Consider the following 17,751-nt stretch of genomic DNA (forward strand, 5'->3'; position numbering starts at 1 on the left):
TTTTTTTATTAACATTAAATTTAAAACGACTGACGGCATTATTACTAAAAGCGCTGAATGCGATCATTTCGATTTACAGATTGAGAGCCACTGGCTACTGCGTCATGGGATGACGTTTCATCACTGACATTTAACAGCTGCTCCATGAGTGACATTCCACCTTCCTCATCACACGAGAGATTGTTGTTTATGTCGAAATAAAATATTTTATCTTGTATTTTAAGAGTTTCTCCTCGTAAATAACTTTTAACTCTCGGGTTTTTTGACGTTATTTCATCTCTCAGTTTGATTACACGTCTTCGTCTCTCACGTGCCGCTGCTGGATAATCTTTATGTACCGAAATGCCAGTACCTCTGAGTCTTACTGCAGATTGCAAAATCCGGCCGACATCTTCGCGATTGTGCAGCTCCACAATTATATTTTCCACCTTAGGGTTTCGGGATTTGATAATTCTTGCCGATGAAATTGCAGCCGTATTTTGGGTTTCTAGCAAGTCGAGGCATAAAGATTTTGCTTTATCCGTAGCTACTTCACCGTTTATTGCTGGGACGTGAAAGATTATATTCTTTTCGTTTGCTTTTTTTGACAGCCACTCGACATGTCTTTCTAGCGATATGCAGCGAGACTCCATTTTTTGAAGTTGATCTTGTAGAGAGAGATTCTTTTGTTGAAGTTTGTGTATTTCCTCACCGATGCCCTCTAAATCAGATTTGGTGGGCAAATCTTTAAGTTTTTCATCTAGTAAAGATGACATTGAGCCCATTATTAAAGATTTTAGGGCAGTGACTGACATGTTACCGACGGACGATTTACTTTCTTGGATTGAAGTCATTTTATGAGGTGGGAATTCCGGGGAAATCTCTTCTAGGGAACGTTTTGGGGGTGGGGGTGGCGACGTCGTTGTGAGGGTACAGTTCTCTTCGTTTCCTTTGTTAGGTGGGGTTCGTTGCATTTCAATATTTTTGGTTTATTGGTAGAATTAAATGCAATATCCTAGTGTTTTTGGACTCACCCTTGTGATTTCTACAAAGTCGAACTTTGATGCACTTTTGGATAGTTTGTTTAGGCTTTTTAAGCGTTTTTTTTTATATTATTTAAAGAGCTCTACTTTGAACACAACCGGTCTACTCACGCACACACTCTCTCTCCCCCAGTATACAGGATATCCGAACATTCCAAGATTCCAACATTGACTCGGACCACTACCTCGTTGTAGCCAAGGTACGTCTACGGATATCTCGATCCAAGCCAAGACAAGGAAGTACTATGAGAAGATTTGACGTTAGACGGCTGCAATCGCAAGAGACTGCCAAGTCCTATTCCGATTGAGTCTCTACTAACCTCTTAATAAGTACTATGCTGCCTGCATTAAGCATTGAAAACCAGTGGCAACATTGCCTTGCAGTCATCAGAGATGATGCCTCTGAAGTGCTAGGTTTCACACGTCCACAACAGCTAAAACCCTGGTTTGACGACGAATGCCGGCAAGCGTAAGCAGCTAAGCAAGAAGCATACAAAACGGCACTGCACAGAACAACCAGAGCTGCACAGATAGAGGTATGTCCTAATATTAATTAAGTTCGCAAATTTTACCAAGAGGTTAAGAAAAACTCCCAAGGGTATCAGCCACGAACCGAAGCCTGTAAGGGCGATCAGGGGAAAATCGTAGTAGAACCGCAGTCTGTGTTGAGAATATGGAAAGACCACTTCTCCAAATTATATAACGGAGATAACGGACCGAATTTCGCTGTGAGGAAGATAGAACCACTCAACCTCGGCGACACAGATCAACAATTTCAACTATACCCGACCTTGACGAAGTGAAGATATCTATATCTAAACTTAAGTCAAAAAAGCTGCTGGAGCTGACGGCATCGCTGCCGAACTATTCAAAGTAGCAGGCGATGACTTGGTAGGGAGCATGCACCAACTCATCTGCAAAATATGGTCGGAAGAAAGCATGCCCGATGAGTGGAATCTCAGCATAGTTTGCCCAATACATAAGAAAGGAGACCCTATGAATTGTTCCACCTACGGAGGCATCAGTCTCCTTAACATTGCATATAAGATCCTCTCTGCCGTATTATGTGAACGTCTAAAGCCGTTCGTCAAAAACCTGATAGGTCCTTATCTGTGTGGCTTCAGAGCTGGAAAGTCCACCATTGACCAGATATTCATACTACGGCAGATCTTGGAAAAAACCCAGGCGATTCAAATCGATACCCACCATATCCTTACCGCTTTTAAAGCCGCGTTTGACAGCATCTATAGGGAAGAGCTCTACAGAGCAATGTCTAGCTTTGGCATCCCTGTCAAACTTATTCCTTTGTGCAAAATGACGTTGGAGAATGCACGCTGCTCTATCAAGGTCGGAAAAGATATTGCCGATGCATTTGATGTTATTCAATATCGTTCTGCAAAGAATTGTACAAAACTCAATCGTCAACACTAGAGGCACAATCTTTCAAAAGTCCATTGAACAAGGACATCTTGGACAAAACGTCACCACGGACAGCTATAACTTCGAGATAGGACTTTGTCTACCTAGGTACCGCTATGAACACAGACAACGACACTAGCGCTGATTCCAAACGAAGAATAACTCTGGTAATTCGCTGCTTCTTTGGACTTTGAAGGCGATTGAGAAGTAAAGTCCTCTCCCGAGCATCTTAAACCACCATCAATAACACTTTCATCATCTCGGTTCTCATTTATGGCGCTGGGACCTAGACCCTGTCAAAGGAAGATGAAAACGTCTCAGGATGTTTCGAGAGAAAAATTCTGGAAACTGGAGACAGCTAGCTAGTGTGACGGCTGGAGACGCATGTAAGTTGAGGCCTCGGTCCGCCCGCACTGTACAGCCACCTTAAGTAAGAAGAATGGTGATCCTATAAAGACTTCACTTCGAGCTTTTCCATCTTTTACTTATAAGTCGGCAAGAATGGATTACACACCTTCATCATTTCGAGAATATCCACGATAACAGGAGGTTCGATTGGAATCCAAATGCTTGCTCTTTGTCTGCTATTGATGCCTTCCTTAGCAACAACCTCGAGTTTCGCACTTGACCAAATTCCACCTAACCGGCTGACAGCAAGCTTAAACATGTCACAAGACCTTTGATCGCAACAAACCATGATTTTGACATGACCTTGATGCTAACAACAACGTTGCTTCCGAAGTTGTTTCCCATCCGGTAGAACGAATAAGAACCAACTTAAAGTGGCAGACGTTGCTTTCTTGTACGGTTTACCAAACGAAACGTGACAACAAGAGCAGACCATATAAGCAAGAGTGTATATTCTGGTCGTCATGGATTACTTTAACAAGTGGCATACGCCATTCCAAACAAAGAAGCCAAAACCGTTGCAGACCAAATTGTCTTCAACTGGGTGAGCAGATTCGGCGTTCTATTAGAACTGCATTCTGACCAGGGAAGGAATTTTGAATCAAACATATTTCAGGAAGTTTGTGGGCTTCTTGACATCAAGAAGACATGAAACACGCCACTTTATCCACAATCTGATAGCTTGTCGAACGATTCAATCGAATTCTGAAGGAACATCTTTGCAAAGTTGTGGACGATAACCAGCGAGATTGGGATCGACACATTCCACTGTTTTTGATGGCGTATCGAAGTGCAAGACATAGCGCAACTGGCCATACACCGTCTGAGATTTTGATAGGAAGGAACATCAGACTGCCGAGCGAAATAAAATTCTAATGTCCCACGTCGGAGCCGCAAGCCGAAAATGACTACATTGATGACCTCAGAGAAAGCCTCCTTCAGATCGACGACAATATACCAGGTTAAAAATAAAGATGTTCAGTGACCGAATAAAGACACGCTACGATATACGATCGACAACAACAGAGTTCCAAGCTGGAGATCGGGTATGGCTTCACAATCCTTATCGCCAAAAAGGGTTGTCACCGAAACTTTAACGTACTGGGAAGGTCCATATAAAGTCGTAAAAAAATCAACGACGTAGTGTACCTGATACAAAAGGGAGTCAGAGGAAAACCTAAAGTTGTACATCGCGACCGACTACATCGCTACATTGGTGATGAGAACGATGGATGAGGGGGGCAATGTTATATGTATACACTCTTTATCTCTTTTAATATAGTGTTATAGTAGAATAAAATAAGGGCCAACATATAGTGTCTCGTTAAGCATCTAGTGCTTAAGAGGAGAACTCGCTTCGTTAAGCATCGAGAAACATCTAGTAGTTTCTCGAACCGATTTGAGGTACATAAATAGGCGCTCATAAGCGAAGCGGGATTATTATTGGTTGTGAACTGCAATGAAGGAAAGACTGTGTTTAAAAAGTAATAATGGACTGTGTTTGAAAAGTATTAATTGAAAGTGTTCAATAAATAAGTCTGGAACAATTAAAATAAAGTAAAATTGTGTTTTATTTGCAAGTATGAATAAGTTTTAATTGTCGGACCAGGCATATTACATCTGGGTATTGAAAAAACGCTTGCACGTGCACGCTTTCTATATTTTTGGCCTGGCATGTCCGAAAGAATTAAGGAAATCGTTTTACAATGCAATATTTGTGAAAAATTTAAGCGAAATATTCAAAAAGAACCATTGGTTCAAGACTCGAATCCTGAGTACCCATTTCAAAGAGTTGCCATTGATTTATTTGAAATTGCAGGGCACGATTATATATCAATCATTGAATCATTTTCAGGTTTTGTCATGTCAGAGAAACTGAGCCGAAAAACTTCAAACCATGTAATTTAAGTAATGAAAAAATATGTGATCGGGTAGGATATCCATCGGTAATAAGGTCAGCGGCATTTGAAAATTTTGCAAATCGGGCAAATATTTTGTTTAGTTTTTCTAGTCCAAGGTATCCGCAAAGCAATGGATTGGCAGAAAAAGGCGTTACCATAGCAAAAAATCTATTAAAGCGATGCTATAAGGTACAGCAAATAGAAAGTTTCCAATATCGTCTTCTTGCATATAACACAACTCAAGTCGCTAGCATGAAACTATCGCCGGCTCAATTATTCTTTGGGCGACAAATCAAGACCAGATTGCCTGTAGCGGGTCAGCTGTTACATCGAAACAAATTGAATGAGGTCGATATTCAAGAAAAAATTAAGAATAATAAAGAAAAACAGAAGTATTATTACGATCGAACTGCAAGATCTTTGTCAATGTTAAATGTGATTGTCCAAGTTATATTTAAGAGAAACTATACAAAGATTGTAGCTAATGTCAACGATTCTTAGCCAAGACGATAATCCAAAAGAAATAAATATTATACTACCAAGTACTAAAAACCATGTTGATCAAAGCGCAGAATTAAGTAACAATTGTAGCAATAAAAATAAGCCAACTGATGGCGATTCTTCAAGTGAAGCCGAACGATCAATAGAGCAACCGATCTCATCAGTTGATCTAGTTGATCGCGACAGCTTCGAACCTAAATTAGATATTGAGGCTCCTAAAGTGCCCGATGTAAGATCTACACCTTACGTGACTCGAAGTGGTCGAGTAAGTGCACCACGGTAGTCGATTTTTCAAATTAGAAAAGAAAAGAAGCGTGTAATGTAAATGCTTATTTGAACTGCATCTACTATCTATCAACTTGCGTCAAACCAGTTAAGCTTTAACCACGTTACCTATAACATCACTATCTTAAGCAGTAGATTATTAACCAAAAATTTAATAAAAACATTGTAACGAAAATAATATTGTGAAGTGTTTTCATTCTATAGACAAAATTTTAACGTGTATATGACACACGTTACACAGACGTCGAGATATATATTTCTAAATTTTTAATTTGACAGATGGTTCCGATATCAATAACTTTCAGTTATAAAATATGCATAATTTAGTATTTTAACTGTCAAATCCAAGACTACAACCAAAGTAACTTTGTCATGCAGTTAAACAGTTAAAAAATAAAAGAAGGTTCAATCAATCGATCTAGAGTGTTAGCAACAGGACGACTTATGCAGAGAAATTAGCATTTTAAAAAGCTTATGGTGTACACATATAGCTAAGTATCGGTTTGTGGGAAATTTGGTGAAAACACTTGTATACATAACTCGTAAAACATACAAATTATTATATACGTACGTAACGTATGTAGTTGCGAAGGACGAAAAAGAGGAATTCCTTATGTTTTATGATAAAGGGATGCTTCTCCCCCAAGTGTCTCGTATCGTAACTCGTAAGTTTGTTAGAATTCAAGTTACCTCTCTTATGTATGCACGAGTACGTAGACATGTAATATTAAGTCTACTGTACGTACATATGACTGCAGTTGTCAAAATAGCTCTTTTGAACCATATTCCTTCGACATTGACTACGACAGGATGACGATGATGTCTAACGTGCGAGTATTCCTATATAACTATAGGAGGAAGGACCTCATTCAAAAAGAATGCTACTCTTCTGGAGCTCTATTCTACTACAGGTGCTGATGCTGGGTGAATGTTATATGATTGTCAGTATGTGGTGGTGTGTTAACATGGTACGATGCTGATTCGCTTTTAAATGTGTTTGTAATTGAGGTGCAACCTCAATATATGACACAATACGCAACGCATATCCTTATACCATCGTCATGTCATTGATGATGCGATGAGAAAGAAACGAAGAAACGTTTTTTGAAAGGTCAAAATGGGAATTGATGTTGGGGTTTTTCTTTCTTTTTTCTTCAATTTCGCTTGTACATATGGTATTCTTTTATTCCTTCCCTCGAATATCCTTCATTTGGGATTCTTTTCTTTCTCCCATCCTATTTTAACTATAAGTCCTTTTTGAGGGAACATAGTAGCGTACATATTATTGGTGATTCCTTTTGATGTCAATGATCGGTTGGGACTTCAAGTCTGAGCGATTATTGAGTTCGAACTGAATGACATTGAATGAAAAAGCTCCTATCCTCTATACATTATATGAATGATATAAAAAAGGGATAAATAGAAGGGAGAAGAACAAAAAATAAAATAAAACAAGAATGAATAAAAAAGTTGGGACATTGATAGAAGAAGGATATATACGACTATGAACATAGTATGAGTGTGTATAAAGGATATATAGCAAAAGAAATAAAATTGCTTGTGTGAGCAACTTTATGGCTTCTAAATGGATTAAGGAAATAAGATGTTTGATTGAATTGTACGGATGGATATTTTTATATGCGAAGGATATTTTTTCTTCTTCATCTTCTTATTTTTTTTAGATATTTTTTCTCATTGCTCAGCACAAAAATAAATTAATTTAAGAAGAAAATATTTGGTAGAAAAGGTACCTACACTACATGTCAATATAAAGATAAAGATTTTCGGTAGAAATAGGATATTGAGATCCATATTGTATTTACAAAAGAATTTCGTGAATTCGTTAACAAATCAATCAACTTTGGCCATATTTAAATACATACATATGTATATCGGAAGAAGAGTTTGACAATTGAAAACATTGTTTATCTTTTTTTATTAAAAATAATGATCAAATAAAGACATAGATATTGCAGTATAATAAAAAAAATGAGGCTAAAATGATAATAAAAACCAATATTTGGCATGTCAATCCATCACATAACGTATCAAATATTATTAGTTGAAAAAACGCTGCCAAATAAATCAGATTCATTTCATTGTTATTTTGTTTTGTCATGAATTTCAAAATACTAGTGTTAACATATCATTAACACGATTCCGTTATAATAACGTGATATAAAAAATGCTATTGTTGTCCTTGGTATTATTTCTATCGGATTTTTTTTTAGTTTGGTATTGAAGGATATTTTTAGACCATTGACCATACAAAAGCTGTGTATTATTATATATCGGGATATCTATATAGAAGTGTCAAAAGAATGGGGCTGCAATTCGACATCTGTCAAGCTAAATTCTTAAAGCAATTGTTTTTTTCTGTAGAAAGTCTCACATTTACGAAAGTGGATGGCTTAGCTATTGCACAACGTATACAAAAATGGGAATTCTGCCACAGCCCCAATAAAATTATGGTTTAAATAATCGTCCAATTATGCAAGCAATTGGTATCATTTTAAAGACATTTAACGAGGCTGAATTAGTTACAAATATTTGTTAGGCCTGTGCATCATCGTTTCTTTCGTACCATATCGCTGCTTAAGTAAAAGTGTTACCCAAGATCCGAATGTGTCGATTTCTCGTCATTCTCAGGAATTAGGACTGCCTTACGGCACATTAGGGCTTATTTTGCATTTGGATCTAACTCAAATTCATATAAAGTCCAGCTCACAAAACAACTGAAGCCAGCTGAACGTCTTAGATACGTCGAATGGGTGCTTGAACAACAGGCGGTGGACGGCAATTTTTTAACAACATTTTCTTTAGTGACGAAACACATTTCTCTCTAGGTGGGTATGTTAATAAACAAAATTGTCGTATTTAGGGTTTTGAGACATTTCAAGTTTCAATATTCATTTGTCCAGAGGTTCGATTGGAGCTTACTTCTTCGAAAACCACAATGTAACGACTGTCACTTTTTTTGTGGGGCTACGCGATAGATCGTGTATATCTTTAACTCTTAAGCACTTTATAACCAACATTCGTGAAGTTATGGTTGAGATGACGTCCAACATGTGTCAAAAATTTGTCGAAAATCACCTGAATAGAATCGACGCTTGCAACATTTTGCGTGGTGGTCATTTAAATAATGAAGTATTTCGAACATTCCACATTCAAACTTTATTATATTTTAATTTACTTTTGAGACTGCAAAATGGATAACCCTATAGAATTGGATATGAACAAAAAATTCAAATTAAATTATTAATTTTCCATCGGGAGTTTGTGTAATCTGCCCGGTTTATCGAATTAAAATGCCTTTACTATTTAGGTACTCTTAAGTCTAAATCATATAGGTTTTTAGAGAGTGATTTGTGTGTACTTAAGTAGGCCCTTCAAAAATAATTTAAGTATATCCTTGAATAATAGTTTGGGTCAGTAGCGTTCAACATAGTTGACATTGGGTAAGGTCAAGCAAGCCAATCCACGATGTGCTTGCAGCGAATGACATCCAGCAATTAACCGTATTGACTCACGCTGATTTAACGGTGGCACCTTCACCCGCCGCCTGAAATTTTAGTTGGCCATGTCCACACCATCGCCAACACCTAAACCTAAGTTGATGAGGAAGTTGGTGTTCAAAGCATCGTTCGTGGTCAACGACAACAGATTTGGGGCTTTAAGTCAACACATTGCTGAAAAAGATTTTTTTTACAACGCCGATTATATTGTGAACCATTAAAACTTTTAAACTTATGTTTTATTTGCTGATAACAGACCTAGATCTACATATAACATTTAAATGATTGATTCTTTTTAGCCTATCGAGTAATGAGGGGTACGAATAACCATATTCAAGGACAAATCTTAGAAGTTATACATAAAGTGTTTTAATATCGTAAAACGTTTAATAACCTAAACTCATTCCTAAAAGATGCTGTGATATATTTAGTAACCTTGTAAAGAAGACCTAATTAAAAGGTATATAATTCTGAAATAACGTAAATATCGATAATAGTCGCGATGTTTTAGACCATTGCCTTGACGCTAGGTTTCACTTACTCCAAGAAACCACGTAGTAGTAGTAAGAACCTAACGGCGGTGTGGTGAGATTGGCTAAACTCAAAATCATAACTAAGGCCTGCACCATCGATCGAAAATAAAGGCTGTCCTCAAAATGTGCAAGTTGTGCTGGAGTTTAAAAGTTGCATTTCTCACGATTTGCAATTTCGGATAGAATTCAATGCGAACATCAATCTTACATTAAATATCAGAGTACAATTCCTAGACCAAGACCAAGAGTTAATCGGTACATTTTAGCGCTGGGAGTTTTTGATTCCTTAGCTTAAAGGTTTTATTTCAATCACCGTGATCTTTTGTTTTCGTTGGCCTTTAATGCTTATTTGGTTTTGAAGCGTTGATATGCATACCGCACGATGAAAGAAATGCCTGATTGAGCATTGATTTCCATGCGCTCTATGTGACCCAGCCATCTTAGTCATTGGACTTTTACCCTTCTGGCTAAGTCTAAGTCGTTGCACAGCCCGTACAGCTCGTCGTTCCATCTTCTCCTCCACTCCCCTTCGATGCATACGGGACCGTAGACCACACGAAGAACTCTTCTCTCGAAGGTCCTTTCATTCACTTTTGTCATAGTCCATGCTTCTGCACCGTATACCAGGACGGGGATAATAAGGGTCTCATATAGCAACACTTTGGTCCCTCGAGAGAGGACTTTACCACTAAATTGCTTTTTTAGTCCAAGACGTCGTTATTTTATGTCCATTCTTGACGACAGAATGTGCTTTGTTTTGCCCTCATTAATCGTTAAACCCATTTTTGCCGCCTCTGCCTCAATACATCACGCTGAGTTCTTCCGATTATGTCAATGTCATCAGCATATACTAGTAATTGAACAGACTTTTGAAAGATAGTGCCTCTGGGTTGACGTGTGAGCTCTGTACTATTCTTTCAAGTACTATGTTAAAAAATTCGCATGACAGCGCATGACCTTGTCTTAAACTTTTTTTTGACATCGAAGGTTCTGTTAAGTTGTTTCCAACCTTTATGGCGCAGCGTGAATTCTCCATGGTTATCCTGCCATATGGACGAGTATGGCAGGGATGCCAAAACTAGACATGGCTCTATACAGCTCGTCCTTATAGATGCTGTCATATGCAGCCTTGAAATCGATGAAAAAATGGTGGGTGTCGATTTGGTGTTCTTGGGTTTTTTCCAGGATCTGCCGTAATGTGAATATTTTATCGACTCCTGACTTTCCTAAATTAAAACCACACTGATAAGGACCTATCAGGTTGTTGACGATAGGCTTTAGACGTTTACATATTACGGCAGGAAGAATTTATAGGCGATGTTAAGTTTACTGATTCCTCTTTAGTTAGTGCAGTTTAGAGGGTCTCCTTTTTTCAGTATCGATAAAACAATACTGAGGTTCCATTCATCGGGCATGCTAACCAATTTATATCCAGCTGCTTTAAAGAGCTCGGCGTTCAAGACAACCGCTCCAGCGGCTTTATTGGACTTCAGCTTAGATATGCCAGCGGAATGGGGTTCGTTGTCGCCGTTATACAGTCTACAGAAGTGGTCCTTCCATATCCCCATAATTGACTGCGGTTCAACTATGATTTTTCCACTTTCGTCTTTGCAGCCTTCGGTCCTAGGTTTATGTACCGGTGAATTTTGTTTCACATGTAGCTAGGACACTGCTAAAATAAGCACTTTTGGTTTTCTCGGTAGCAGTCACCATTTTAAATGTCGTATATTTGCATTCTCTTTTTGCAGGGCCAATCCCATCTTATTTCCTGGATGTCGGTGATATCTACTTTATAGTAGTCTTGGGCTTCCGCTAATTCTTCGGCCGCACGTAGTCTCTTAAAGGACCTAACATTTCACGTGCATATGCGAAGTTCGCTGTCCTTAAATCGTTTGCGTAGGATGTCAACAGTAAATCCGTCCGTATCCGAGGTTTGTTGATGCTTCGCAACTATGATTTACTTACGTGGCCAGGAAGTCACCCCGACGGCACAACCCCCAACCTGGTAGGCCAGATCCTTAGTATAATAACTTTAAGGACGGGGAGCCGGATAAACCACTCCTTATAGGCCTGGGCTCTGAATAAGTCGTAGAAGCCCTGGACCCTTGTGTCATCTTGAATGCACATGTCTACCATTTAACGATGATCTAGTAGGCTTTTAAAGCAATGGGGTTTTGCGGTATATAACCAAAAATCAACCGCCTAACGCAATTACTTAACACGAGATCTTACTAGAAAGATACTTCAGAAGTCTATAGATTACTAGATAAAGCAGAATTGATAAAGTGAGTGTCCACGATTGTCTCCACTCCTTGATGTTATTGGATCAGACGTCCAAGGGGTGGCCCATATCCTGATGGTAGCAAATGTATTGTCGGGTGCAACACCGATTCAAACGCTTTGGCTACATCAATCGCAAATACATAGCAGCTGAAAGACGTTTGGTTTTAGTACCGGTGGAGCAGGTCAGGAGTAACGTAGCACTACTTTCCTATACAATAAATGTCTGCTGCCGAGGGTCATGCTCCATAGCTTTGAAAAATCGTATGTGGTTAGATGGTTAGTGCCTTTGAGTGATGGGAGGTCTGTTTCTCATTTGGAAACTTTCTGGTATGTAATGGTACAGTAGTTTGATAGCGGACCAAATTTAAAGCTCGCAAGATCATCTGATTCAGATTTCTGGTATTGAATAGATTTTAAGGTGTTTAGCTTTTATGGATGGCAAATATTTGCCGATGGAAAGGGTTTTGCTTTTCTTTCTTAATGACATCGAGGGCTAATATTCATAAACCTGAAATTCTGCCTCTACAGCTCAGATTTTTTTCTATAATAGTCTGGTTTCTTTTGTGGGTTGTTTGTGTCGCATATATGAACAAATATCGGCTGAAGGATTTAGCTTTCAAAAGTTCCCAGTAGCCCATTATCAATACACTTGTTTTAACTTATCGTTATCGTGTAGAGTACGACTAGTTAAAATTACAGTTTACTGACGTTCGAGAAAGGAGTTTTGTAGCCTTTTGCTTTGCCAAACCGCCAGCGGTTCGCTGTATAATACTTCGTTGGATTTACAATAATGTATTATTCATGGATTTTATATTTATTCCGGACTAGGTAAACTCTTTGACTTACTCTAAATGTCAACGGTGACATTTTGTCCTAGTCAATGGTCAGATGAGAATTTTTCTGTTTATTGTTTTGACCTCATTCACTTCAAGACCAACGCAGTTCGACCGTTCATCCAAAACTGTTATGTAAACACATATGTCGATGTCGTCCACATAGCCAAGTGCCACTTTTGCGAACTATCTACTTTAAATTACTAGGTTGAAGAAATCACATCTCCTTGACTTTATCCTGTGCACTGGCAATTGTCTGGAACAGCCTGTTCCTGTTACCCATTTGCACCTAGTATTTTTCCATAATGGTAAAGAAATTCGTTGATCTTTTCCACGCTTTCCCGAAATGTAAATATTTGTTAAAAAATTGATTTGCCTTCATCATACTTCAAAGTTACGCAGGTAGGCTACCGATTTAATATCAATAAGTTTTTTTTATGGTTTTTTTATCCTCTTACAAGTTTAGGAAATCATAACATTAAGCGGAGAAAATTTTCCGGGGGCTAACAACCATTGCAATCCATTTTAGTTTTTGATTAAATTACGAATTCAAATATTAAAGTTTGATGTCTAATCTGAATTTCACCTTTATTTGAATTATTTCACACAAATTTGTTTAGGATGTTAAACAAAAAATTGACTTGCATAATATTTTTTATTACCTACCACTTCCTACAATTAAGCTTCTATCAGAAGTTAGAAGCAATTGTTTTATCAGTGCCGCCACCACTAGACGAAGTAAATAAAACAATACACATTAACAATAAACAAGATAAACCAAATTGTATTTCGGATTATTAAACTTCTTATCAATACTTTTTCAATTACTTTTTTCTACAACTGCACTTCAAACTGTTGAGATAATGAGATTAAATTTTACACGATCTAAACAGGAACTTCCCATAAATTATCTCAAAACAAATACAACTTTTTAAGAGGTTTTTATTAGTGGGTCGGATGAAAGCTATCTAAAAACTGTCATTGTTTTTATTACGTTTTTTAATAGCTTATGATATGAATGGAGCAGTTCTAATAAAAAATATAATAGTTTCTACCCAGAAATAAACGTTCTTATGCACAAAAATGATTAAAAGTTTTAAACTTTAAAAGCGTTTAAAATATTTCTTTCTTAATAATTAACTTAAATTTTTGCATAAATGTCCAATGTTATTTTTTCGCAAATGAATGAATAGCAAAAGTTTGCTATGAAAACAATTAACTTGAAATTAGACACCCGAAGAAAAATAACTATTAAAGAAAGTATCTATCTTCCTTTTGATATTATTTTCAAACGAAATACTATTGAATATAAAATTTGTGTAGGTAGGCTTTATCAATTTAATCGCACAACCTCTTTTCTTAATGAAAGTAATTTCATTATATAAACCTACCTAACTTACGTAAATAAAAGGTTCTTTATTTTTCCAATTTGAAATAAGTACTCAAAAAGCCATCAAAGTCATTGCCCCTCTCTTATTGTGCCACTGACTGAATATTAGAACTTAAATACCCACGCTTGATATCCAATTAACGAGAGCCTTCAGAAAAACTGCCTTTTTACAGAACACAACACAATGGTTATTTCTGTCCTACTATAATACCCCTGTCCTTAAGGCGGTCGGCGCAGCGTTGGTTGGTGTTTTGCATAGAGTTTAATTAAAATAGCAGGAATTGGAAATTTTAAAGTTGCTACTGAATTTTAATGATTTTAATGAAAACTACTACTGGGCATATAGAAATTAAGGGAAGGCAGTTAAAGTGTTTGTTAATTAGGGAACTTCACCCAAATATAAATTGTACATACCTTTTTATGATAAACAGGTAGGTTTGTTTTTGAATAAAGTAGGTCTTTCATATTTAAAGGATCTGAAACATTGTTTCCTTAGAAGCTAAGTACATAACCCTCATGAAAATTCAATTTTGTTTTAATTTTTTCAAAGTAGATAAATATCTTATTTCCACTATTATTAAGATGTTTAATATTTGCTAAGAAATTCAGACTTCCTCGAACGTGGACTTATGTGTTCTTAAAATCGTTTTTATAGTGCTCGGATAATTTTAATAAAATATACATCTTTAATGAAATATTGAATTTTGAGATAACGTCGATCTTCATGATTTAAAGTTCAATATCTTTGGAAACACAATGGCCGATGAATTAAATAAAAGAAAATCGAATATTTTTTTCGGTCCATATCATGCAATTTGTAGGCCCTTTTTTAAAAAACTACGTGAAAAATGTTGGAGCTTGAAGCAGTTTCTATTTTTTTTTCTTCAAAAGAAATCAATTTATCTTTTTAGAAAGATCTGAAATATCTTGAGATTTAACACCGCTTTACTCATTTTTGTGTAAGAGAATATTCGGCGCGTAATTGCTGACGTATCATTTTTAAAATATAATTGCTAACCCCTGTTTTTATGAATAAGCTAAATTCTTGTCTTTTGTAGTTCCTGTGGAATGATGGTTATTGCGTTGGACTGTCATGCGAGAGGTCTTGGGTTCGATCTGCCTGTGCCACCTTACATTTTTTTTACGGGTAGGAATTGACAAATTCTAAAAGGAGTAATTCTTGCCATGAAAAAGTGCTTTCTCAAATAAGCCGTTCGGATTCGGCATATAAATTGTATAGGTCCTCCATCAATGCAATTACTCGCACACAGGAATGGTTGAGGTTGTAAGTCACCAGGTCCTGGTTCTCTACGGATTGTTGCGCTACCTAATTTATATTATTTTTATTTCTATATTCTTGTCGACGCCAGATACGCTTCCAGCATTATGGATGTACGAACTTTCCGAGGAGCTAACATCGACTCGGACCTCGTTGTAGCCAAGGTAGCACTTCGGATTTCCAGACCCTCATGGCAAAATAGGGAGGTGCTGGGAGAAGATACAACGTCGAACGGCTACAATCGCCAGAGATCGCCAAATCCTTTTCCGACCGAGTTACAAGTAACCTCTCTCGAAGTTTTCTGCCGCCAACACAATGTATCGAAAACCAGTGGCAACATTGCCAAGATGCAATCAGAGAAGCCGCCTCTGATGTGCTGGGTTTCAAACAGCCACCAACAAGGAACCCCTGGTTTGATGAGGAATGTCGGAAGGCAAACGCAGCCAACACTAGAGACACTATCTTTTAAAAGTCTGTTCAATTACTAGTATATGCTGATGACATTGACATAATCGGAAGAACTCAGCGTGATGTCAATGGTGCTTTTGTGAATATTGAAGCAGAGGCTTGCTGTCTTTAAGAAAGGACCTACAACACCGACGTCTTGGTCAAAACGTCACCATCGTCAGACGTAACTTTGAGGTAGTCAAGGACTTCGTCTACCGCTGTAAACGTAGAAAACCACTTTAAACGCAGAATATCACCTAATTGCTGTTTCTTTCGACGAAGAAAGCAATTGAGTGGTAAATTCCTCTCTCAAGGGACCAAAGTGTTGCTATATAAGACCCTTATCATCCCCGTCCTGCTAAACGGTGCAGAAGCACGGACTATGACAAAAGCGGATGATAGCACCGTGTGATCTACGGTCCCTTATGCATCGAAGGGGAGTGGAGGAGAAGATGGAACGACGAGTTGTATGGGCTGTACAGCGACGTAGACTTAGTCAAAAGGGTAAAAGTCCAACGACTAAGATGGCTGGGTCACGTAGAGCGCATGGAAACCAATGCTCTGGCCCGGAAAGTCTTCGAATCCACACCCACAGGACAGCGCAATAGAGGAAGACCGCGGATCAGGTGGCGCGCACAAGTAGAAGGTGACCTCACCCAACTTGGAGCTCGAAACTGGAGACATCTAGCTAGGGACCGAGCTAGATTTAAAAGTTTGTTGGGTGCGGCCCTAGTTCACACAGGACTGTAGCGCTCGCCACCTTAAGTAAGTAAGTAAGTATAATCTTGTCTTATTATTAGTATCCAAGGGCGCAACATGCATATCTGCTTTATTTATCGTAGCCGAAGTTTTTATAGATTCTAACTGATTCGATGCGCTCTCCGACTATATCAAACTAAAGCACAAGGAAGAAATTAAATTAAAGAAACCAGGAAGGAATAGGTTCAAACGAGCTAGAAACACCTTTAACGGACATATTCGAAGCATTAAGTTTTGCATGACCAGAAAATACGGCATAAAATCCTATAATGTCCCAAAGGTAGTAGAAGTTTCTGGTCATGTGTAAATAAACGTGCGGAACACTACATCAACGTCGGTTTCTACGCTCGATTCCAATGACACTCCTTTTGTATAAGCTCGATTGATAAAGTAAATTTGCTTGCAGTGCAGGTTTCTGTTAATTCAATGCTAATGAGAGAGTGGAATAAATCCTCCTGTGCTTGAAAGCGTATACGATTCTATAGGACGAATCTTTTTTCGCACTCGTAAAGTGACTGGAGTACCTACAAGTTTTGACATTTACAAATCCGATGGCCTAGATAGTATTCCCGCTACTATTCTGAAGTGGTGTTCTTCAACGGTGGCAAAACCACTGCGAAAGCTTTTTCATCTGTTCTATTCTATATATATCTTTCCGAGCGGATGGAAAAATGCCAACTACTTAAAAAGGCGAATCGTCCTCACTTTCTTAATATCGTAGATTTGCATTTACGGCCCTCCTTTTCAAGGTCATATAAACGCTGATCATTTTTTAGCTTAAGGAATATCTTGAAGAATGCTTCTTAATGATCGAAAGTATGGTTTTCGTAGCAATAACTCCACAGGTGATCGCTGGCTTATCTCGCCGAACAGTATAGTAATTTTTTACATCGTTTATTTATGGATCTCTTCTTCTTTTGGTTAGTAATTCTCATTTGGACGTTCAATTGAAGTAGTATTGAGTAGGTTCAAATCTGATATCCACAAAATAAAGGCTGGTTTTGCCCAGGGTTCCGTTTTGTCTTTGACATTCTTCCTAATTTTAGTAAATCATATTTTTTCTGAATCTTCTTATCACTGAATTGTCTCGCGCTGATCACAATACCCTCAGCTTTTCATATTCATTTTAAGATTCTTATTGTTATAAAGGGTTTTCAATAAGGCGTATAGATG

The sequence above is a fragment of the Eupeodes corollae genome, chromosome 1, assembly GCF_945859685.1.
Source record: "Eupeodes corollae chromosome 1, idEupCoro1.1, whole genome shotgun sequence".
Lineage (NCBI taxonomy): Eukaryota > Metazoa > Arthropoda > Insecta > Diptera > Syrphidae > Eupeodes > Eupeodes corollae.